The following is a 9,108-nucleotide window of genomic DNA, read 5'->3' as shown; positions in this document are numbered from 1 at the left end:
CGCAGCTGGCGCGCGCGAACCTGGGAGGCCCTAATTGGCCGCTTAATAGCATAAAAAGACAAAGATAATGCCAAATGACACAATTAAAAATTCAAACAAATAACTGATCTTAATTATACTGTTTGGGAAAAAGAAATAAAAAATTAGACAGCCGCAGCACACGCCACTAAAGCCACCACCGCCGGCATAACGCGGAACCAACAGTTGGCAACATTCATTCGCGCGTCATTGCTTCGTTCGCTTCGTTAGCTTCGTCTTCGCAACGAGAGCCGCCATCTTCTCGCGCCTAACGTTTTGTATGGCTTTGTTCTCTGCAATCCGCGCACGCAGCTCATCGGTGGATGCACGTCTGCTCGGCGTCGCAATGCGGCCTGCGTCATTTTTTGGTGTTCGCGCAATCGGTGTGAAGCATGTCGCATGTGAAATGTTTGGTAGAAGTGCCTCACGTCCAAGTCAAGCCGCCGTACGGGTGTATGGCTGTGCGCCCTGTTCTCGGAAGCGTCAACGGCTTTCCGGCATGCGGATTTCAGGTACGTGCAAATGCGTTTCGCCCTCCTATTGAGCTCCGGCGCAAAGCGTGCAATATTTCATGTGAAAGATGCAGTGCCCGTCATCATGGTGTGAATTTCGAGCGGCAAACGAGAACTTTGGCATTTAGAGCACACCGCGGCTGCTAAGTTAGCGTGGAAATTGTTTTACGTTACCGTAATATGTTGCTGTCAGTCTAATCTGCGGCTTGTGGACAGCTAGCCCATTGACTTTTGCTTGTGGCAGCGATAAGTATATAAATGGAAGCGGTAATAATTTTCGAGAGCAGAGAGTTGTTTAGCTCGATGTTTGGTCGTGTTCATGGCGTTATGAAAGCTAGAAAACTAACTGGCTTTATCGTGCTTAGTTCCAACTCCAAGGGGCGTAACGTTGGCGCCGTATATGCTTGTTTTCGGTGTCACGAGTACCACTTTCATGCTTTTGTTGCATGAGAGGTAGCTGCTGCATGCCGTCTGGGCAGAATACAACAAAAGCAATTTCCTCACTTTCATACGTATGCAATGTGACGTAACAAAATTTCCAGCGTTTTATTCGGAGCGTAAATATCCAGTATAGTTTAGTAAGAAACTCGAATTCTGTCTTAGCTTAGTAGGCGTGAAACAAGTGAAACTCTTTCCTTTTTGAATTCGCCCGCAGATGCGTCATCGGGTAATTGACAGTAGCTTCGCTACGTGAGTTGTTTTATGCGCCAATATTGCCTGGTTAAGTATCCTGTTAATTTATGCCGACGCTCGTTCATCTTGATTTTAAGCGGTTACTATCCCCGAGTACCGGACGATGCCAAACTTGTGAGGTGTAGCAAACGCGGGAAATTCAATGTGGCGTGGCTGCAAGTTCCTGTTTTTACGTTTCTTGCATTCAAAGCCAACAGAGTATCACTGATTTATTTTCCATTTCTGCTGTACTTGATCAATCTAATGTGACAACTGCATTTGCTCTTTAATGTTCTCCATTTACTGTGTATTCAGCTTGGCTGCCGTCCTCTCTTCAGAGGATGCTGCTGTGATAGCTCTTTCGTATAGCACATGCCTCTAGGCCCTTGTGTTTCAAGGGCTCTGGCGAGGCAGCAGTGCTCCCAGTAATTTTACCATCCTGTATATTTTCTATTTTGCATCATTCTTCCACGATGGATTTTAATGTTCATACTATTTGTCATTAGTCATCGCCATAATTTTATAGCACGTAGATTTTACGCACTTTACAGCGACAATTTTTAGGCCAGTTTACAGCCAAGTTACATCTTTCATAATACATCGTCAACATTACCACTTGTCATGGCCCTCTTTGGCCAAACGTGGCCCTTGCGCCATAAAACACCACACATCATCATCATCAGCTTGGCTGCCAGAAAATGCTTGAATTTCTTTCAGTATCCAAGTGACGAAATATTCCACTGACGGCCGTGTGTGAAACACGCAAGATGACAAAACTGATAGCAAAATGATGAGATATTTCTTTTATAGCGTTTGGACTCGACTTTTGGTGAGGCTGTCGATCGACCTTGGGCCTGGTGACAGCACACCCGACATCGCCAAAGTGCAGCCTATCAGTTGAGTGCCCCCGAATGGACCATCAACATCGGAAACTGAAGCAGAGCCAGGTAGGGCCAATTTTTACTTTGGAACAGAATACTGACAGCTGCCTCTTTTTTTAAGAACTAAATAACATATTTACAAACCAATCCTTTCTCTTTGTGCAGCCTACATAGAATTGTTTTTTGTTCTTATACAGACCTTCAGAAAGCAGTTCTTCTGAACCCTTTTTGCATGCACAAATAAATAAAGAGGAGTTCACTTTCTGAAGAAATTGATGCACTGAAATGTGCGTTCGACACACAATGAGATGCAAGGTAACCAACAACTTTAAAGCGGTAAAAAAACAAGTTTGAAACAAGTTCTAACATCATAACCCGCCTTGGCATACGGATCTAAATATAACAGCAACAGAGGTGCATGCAGAGAAGTGTTTGTAAATGTTTGCAAGATATGTACATTGTCTATGAAATTGTTTTATTTACTTAGAGCTTCTTGGTGCCATGGCAGTGCAGTAAAAGCTCAAAATGATGCCCCTGCTCCTAATAAAGCACCTTTAGATATTAAAATTAAATTATGGGCTTTTACATACCAAAGTCACAGCCTGAAGTTTTGGGAACCTGGCCTTCTTTAATGTACACCTGAATATAAGTGCATAAGCGTTATTGCATTTTACCCTCATTGGAGGGCAGCTGTCATGGCCTAGATTGAAGCTGGGACCAGCATGACTGAGCAGCATGGCATCATAGTAAGTGGGCTATAACACTAGGTCAAAATGAGAAATACTGCTTAGAACTACCAACTTCTTGGCTCACAAGCACTTTGCACTAAGTTAAAGGAGTATGGAGTACTGACAGCGACTGTTTATGTACCAATTTCTTTTTAACCTGACTCCATTATTAAAGTGCGAAGCTTCAATTAGTCAAAACCAGCCTAAATTACAGAACCAGCTCAAAACACGCACCATGTATAGCTGGATTTGGACATGAAAATGGAGTCAATTCATGTCGCCGAAAATGGAGGTGGCAGTCACACTATTTCATGCATTTTGCCTAAAACATAGTCAATAATTAATCAATTTCTAAAATATTCTTTTCAAAAAGTTTTTTTTCAAGCATGAAAGGAGGAGCCAAATGGTGTTCAGGTGCACGAGCGGTTAGTTGCACGGCACTTGCATGTGTTCACTGGCTTCTTTCAAGCTTGAAAGAAACGTTTGTTGCACCTATTGAGCAGTAGAAAGCTGGATTGGGAATTTTTCAGGGTGGTCTACAATTTTCGCACTGACACTTTTGCTTTGAATATAATATTTGAGCAGTTAAGTAATCGTTGTTAACTAATTACCTAATTACGAAAAATGCAAGAATTGGTTTCACTTCCTCAAAACGATGGCAAACGACATTACCTTGGTGCTGTCCAGCTACGTTGCAGTTGTACATATTTAAAGCTTGCATGTGTTATACAGACCACCTGGTAATTACAAGGCATATATAGAAGTGGCTAAGTTGTGTAAGCCAGCCATGTGTAGCGAATCATGAGAAACAGCCATGTTTCTTTGACTTAAGGGCATGATAAGATTGACATGCTCGACACCTTGTATCAGTGTGTTCTAGGCCTGTTCGTAGTTTAGCTACTACATAAACAATATTTCTCCACGTGTAAGCTCATATGCATCTTTCAAGTATATTGCCTCGTGTGTCCAAAATAAACCATCCTCGCGCTTCCTTCATTATGTCTTTATCTGTTGCTGTGCTAAATTTTTAACATGCAGCTGCACAAATTTTCATCTAGTTTTCATGTTTCCTCGTTGTTTGGTGGCTTTATTTCTGAACAAGTTGTTTTCGTTAAACCCTGTTGCACACAGCAGTACACAGCATTTCTGCCTAGAGTGGAAATGGTTTTTTTTTTTTTCAGATTGACATAAATACACCTTGCCTGGGCAATGTAAGGCATTCTACATAACACTGCCATGCAATAATGTTTATATTGTATTCCAGCATCATGCAGAACTGTTTACTTACCAGATTAGAATATTTATAAGTGTTGGAAGTAACAGAACTGGAAGAAGCCAGCAGATAATGAGGCCAAGGAAAGCATACAGGAACATGTGTTAAGTTTTTTTATATGAAGTATAGAAATGATAAATTCTGGGTAAGTGAAAGTGGATTAAAAGATATCCACCTGTGGGTGGAGAACGGACCCATAACCTTCACATTACACATGTGATATACTAACCACTGTGGTACTACTGCCGTGTTCGAGCATCGACAATCTTAGGGGCCATTGTGGACGGTTGAATGCTGCCTCGGTGGCACAGTGGTTAGTGCATCGCATGCCTAATGCAAAGGCTGTAGGTTCGTTCTCCCCCCATGCCTGGTTGTTTTTTTTTACCATTTTCATTTCCCTTTATCATTTCTACATTTAAATAGAAAATTACAAATAAGTTTCCACGTGCCTTCCCTGGCATCTTCCAGCTGTGATTCAGAAAAATTTTGACCCTCAGTATCCTTTCTTCTCCTTTGGAAGAACAGGAGCTTCATTTTAAAAATAATGAATTCACCTTGTTCAGTATCTCAATGTGGTCTCAAATCTTATCATAGCATGTGTATTACTAAGAGAAGTTTTTGTTAAGATGATATAGCATGGGACCTAATTAGTAGCCTTTGTGTACAGATATATGACTAGTCTAATAAATAGGAGGATTTTAAGAAGCACTTCTAACATGGTCTGAGCATGTGTTTAAAAAAACTAATCTAGCATGATTTCAGGCATAACTGTTGCCCTGAAAAATATTTGGATAATATGCATTGGCATTGTTTTTAGAGAGCACCAATACTGCTTTGATAGAGGTAGCCTCGTGGAACATGAAGCATCGCTTCTTGCTGAGTCAAGGAAATATTTGCATATCTGAGGTGCATGTGTCATAAGCTCGAATGCTGTTTAGAGGCTGCTAATAAGAAAATTACTTGACTTGCCTTCCAGAGATTGCTTCAGTAGTCTATGCTACTCCATCATAAACAATTTACCAGTGTGAACATTCACCACAGTTGGCTTTGCAATGTTTATGCAAAATACCACAATTGGTTACTAGACATGTGACTGCACTAAAACTTGGAATTAATGACCAGTAAGATTTATGGGACCAGCAAAACTTAGTTTATTACTCCAGAACAAAATGCGAGGCACTTCGGTTATTTCTGCCATAGAGTTTCTTACAGTAATTACTAGAGGGAACTCTGGCGCTGCAGTCGTACCACCATGGGAATGATGGGAAGCACATGGATTTGTCGGATAATCGTGCTTGTGAATTCAGACGTTCTTGTGGCTTCGTATATTATACGCTATATAAATCTCATTGCCGTAAATTTCAGCGCAGTCTATACTCTTCGAAGTGCAGAAGACGGCGTCAACACGCACAATTGCTATTAATTGCAACGATTGAGCTTGTCCAGGTAGCCAAATCGAAGGGCACCAAGCGTCTCAAGGCACTGGTATGCCCGCGATAAATTCATCAGGGCGTTGCACTCGCTTGTCGTTACATGCCTCCGTGGCTTAATGGTTTCAATATCAGACTTCTGTTCTAGAGTTCCTGTGTCTGAATCCTGTCGTTGGACGATTTTCATGTTTATTTATTTATTACACAGTATATTGTTGAGAATGACTAGTTTACAAAGTCACAAAGCCGTTTGAAGCCAAACAGATGAAGTTTAGGCAAATCCATGTACTTCCCATAATTTCCATGCTGCTACAGCCGTTCTTGTTTGATCTCCTGTGGACACTAACGTCAGAGTTCCCTCTAGTAATTATTGTATGAAACTGATTTCTGCGCCTCACTCGTGCAGAAGCGGCACCACACCTGCTGCGTAAACATGCACTACCTTTCGGCCAAGTGCAGGGAATGCTGTGAACTCGCCCTGTACAAAGCCTGCACTAAGTAAAACGAATCACAACGTGCAGGTGCTGCCACGTTGAACTGGTGGAATGAGGAGTGAAATTCAGCACCTCCTGAACTAGTTCAGAAAGTGCAGGTTAATCTAGTGGAGATTATATAGTAACAGAAGTTGAGTGATTCTGCGTTACATTCACGAAATATACTTCATGATACTTTTCCATTTATATTTTGCATTGTTGGACAAAACTACAGAATGCCAACATATTTTCTAGCATTCACTGGTAACAAACATGTCAAAACTTGTTCTAGTGTCTGGATTGCCGCTTTAGCCGTTAACCCCCAAGTTAATTCCGGAAAAATGCACCAAATTTTTTACGTACTCAATTTTTCGGCGTCATTCTCATTCTAAAAATATATTACTTCATTGGTCTCTGGTTAGAAATAACACAAAAATAAGAGCTGCTCTTGAGGGCAGCTTTCCCTCAATGCCGACTGTAACTCATCTTTGACAATACGAGCAGCATAAGATCGGGCAGAAAGAGTGCAACTCGTCATTGGCGATATTGGTACTACCTCCAGTCACTAGTACAGCTTGGGATCAATGGTTAAATGTTGCAACTTTGTTGATGCCCAATTTTAATTCTGCAGCTGTTACACTTGGGTGTAGCATGTGTATGTACGTGTGCATGCATTAAAATGACTTCACGCTAGAGCAAAGCAACTGTAGTGCAGAGAGGCATTAGTCATCTTTATATGTTTGCTTTGTAAAGATGCACTAAGTTTATTTTTTGCAGTATAGGCTTGGCGCTAATTGGCCAAAGATGCCCTTGTGCTACTAAAACCTATCAATTAATTCGCTTTTTGCAGTAGCAGGTGCTTATTCCTTTTTCAGGATCGGTCTGTGAGTTTTAATTTGTTTTTCTTGAACTGTGCAATTTCCACTCACAGGACTGCATGTCATGTGAAGTGTTCCTTTTTCAATCAAGAATGTTGAGGTTGTGTTTGTGAAACTCGATTTCTTGCCTCAAACGAGCTTGTACAAACTGACCAAGCTGATAATTCTACCTGCTTATATATTAAATGTGTTGCCGTTATGAACCCTCATAATGAATGACACATAGTATAAAAATTTTATCTAATAAAACGATTTAATGAAATTTTTCATGTTTTTCGCGTTCGTGTTCACTTCTCTACTCTCGTGTCCTGTCTGCATGTCTCGCCTCTTTTTTTTGCATATTAAATATCGTATAAACTTAACCATGCTTTTTTACCACAATGCAGGGGGAAAAAGCTCCGGTAACACCATGCATTCAGTATGGTGGCCCAGACGTGTATGCAAGCAACCTCCTTCATGTGGACCAAGAACTTCTCTGCAGTGTCTCACAGACTTCCATGCGAAGCCCTCAACATTCTCGTCTCAGTGGAATGGCTGCCCATCTATCTGCGTGTCCATCACCAAGACGGCTAGTTGTAAAGCTCCTGTACCCGTTTAAGAAAGCTTAATGATTTTTTTTATTTAGTTTTCACGGTTGGCCGTAGAATCTTAACATTTTTGATGTTTCTAACGTTTTTACCTGGCACAAAGTGGCGCAATAACTTTAAACCAGTGTAATGTATTTAAGTGATGCTCACTCTAATGCCTATCTGGTTTTGTTTGTGTTTAAGAAATTTGAATGTCTGATGAGGTAACAGCATTTAAATTTGTCATCGTGGCTTGGTTCAATGAGCTGCTAGGAAATAAGATGCAAAACTTATCACATGCAAGTTGTAGCATTTTTGTATTCATGACTAAAGTATACACGTTTCAAAAGATGGAAAGTGGGGAAAAAAAGCCTCAAGAACATAATCATCCTAGGATTGTCATGTCCTTACAACTCTGCAATGACTAATGCCTCATGCATCTTGGGAGCACAATGGTCGCAATGCCTACAGGTATACTTGATAAGAGACTAGCTTGCAAAAATTTAGTTGAGAGTTAGCGCTCATCCTGTCTGCTTCTAGTCTGTGTCCATGCCACTTCGCGCTACAATCCAAGATCATGTTACTGTACCAACTCGCCCAACTTTTTATCCTTGTGTTAAAGACACACTCAGACTTGTTCTTACTTATGTGACCGGTTATTTTTGTGCTTTATAATAAGATGCAGTGCTTTTCGAATGAAAACGTGATATTTAGTAGTGAGGTTATTTAAAAAAACTGTTCTGCTTAAAATTTAATTGAGCAAGCCTGTGCCATTATTCGGTGCTTATGTCTTTGTATTGGTATGGTTTTACTCATCTTCCTTTTTACTTTTAAAATGTGCAAACATTATTATGTAACCATTTTTCTTGAATGAAATAAATACTTCTGACATTTCGTCACAAATTTTACAATGATGTTGTTCAATTACGTAACCTTAGACTAGCTGATTGTTGTTCTGGTAGCTTAACTTACAATGCCTTTGCAATATTCAATGCAAGCACATGGTGAAAAATAAACTAAGTTATTGGGTATAAGCAGGTATCTTTCAGTAAATGGAGCATACATATATTTCAGGAAATAGTGCATGCTTATATATTGAACAGCAAGGACAGCTACACATGCTGTTTTGTTCGTAAATGCTGAAACATGATTCGACGTGGAAGCACTTTGTTCTTTGGCTTTGAGTGCTACCTTTAAGTCATGTGTCAAAGTAGTAGTAGAAGCATCCCGTGGCGATAAATGACAACTTTGATGAATAGAGGTGTAAAATGTGTGCTTAAAACGGCAAAAAACTGTTTGACAGGCAAACATATGCTTCTGTAGTACTGTACTTGCTACCGTCGCCAATCCATGCATTGCTTGTGCTCTATTGCATTCAATATGAGCTACAACAACAAGCTGTGGTGTCTTTCCCTCCTGGTCGAGCTGGTGTTGCGAAAATGTTTGACCAAGAAAAGTGGAGGTTTTTAATTATTTCTGAAATGCATGTAACTATACTTTTGGCTGTGTGCTGTTTCCACGGGGTTATAAGTACTGGTGCACCAAGGTGCGGGAGATCCTGTGTCCTTAGTGCAGCGCGCATTGTTATTGCGCTCTGCATCCGACCGGCAGTGTACTATCACTGCAGAGGAAGATTACGAAAAGCATGGCCTGTGTGCCTTGCTGCAATGGTGAAAC

The 9,108-nt window shown here is 40.8% G+C and overlaps 1 long non-coding RNA gene across 1 annotated transcript; it reads left to right on the top strand.

Annotated features, from left to right (window-relative positions):
* Nucleotides 1-254: 254 nt before the first annotated feature.
* On the top strand, nt 255-8,759 carry LOC135916007 (uncharacterized). Its single transcript, XR_010568807.2, has 3 exons — nt 255-530; nt 2,013-2,149; nt 7,252-8,759. It is a non-coding gene; the product is annotated as an uncharacterized lncRNA (long non-coding RNA).
* Nucleotides 8,760-9,108: the final 349 nt, after the last annotated feature.

This window comes from Dermacentor albipictus, chromosome 4 (assembly GCF_038994185.2).
Source record: "Dermacentor albipictus isolate Rhodes 1998 colony chromosome 4, USDA_Dalb.pri_finalv2, whole genome shotgun sequence".
Classification (NCBI taxonomy): domain Eukaryota; kingdom Metazoa; phylum Arthropoda; class Arachnida; order Ixodida; family Ixodidae; genus Dermacentor; species Dermacentor albipictus.
Note: the sequence above shows the minus strand (reverse complement) of the source record. Positions and strands in the feature narration are given on the sequence as shown.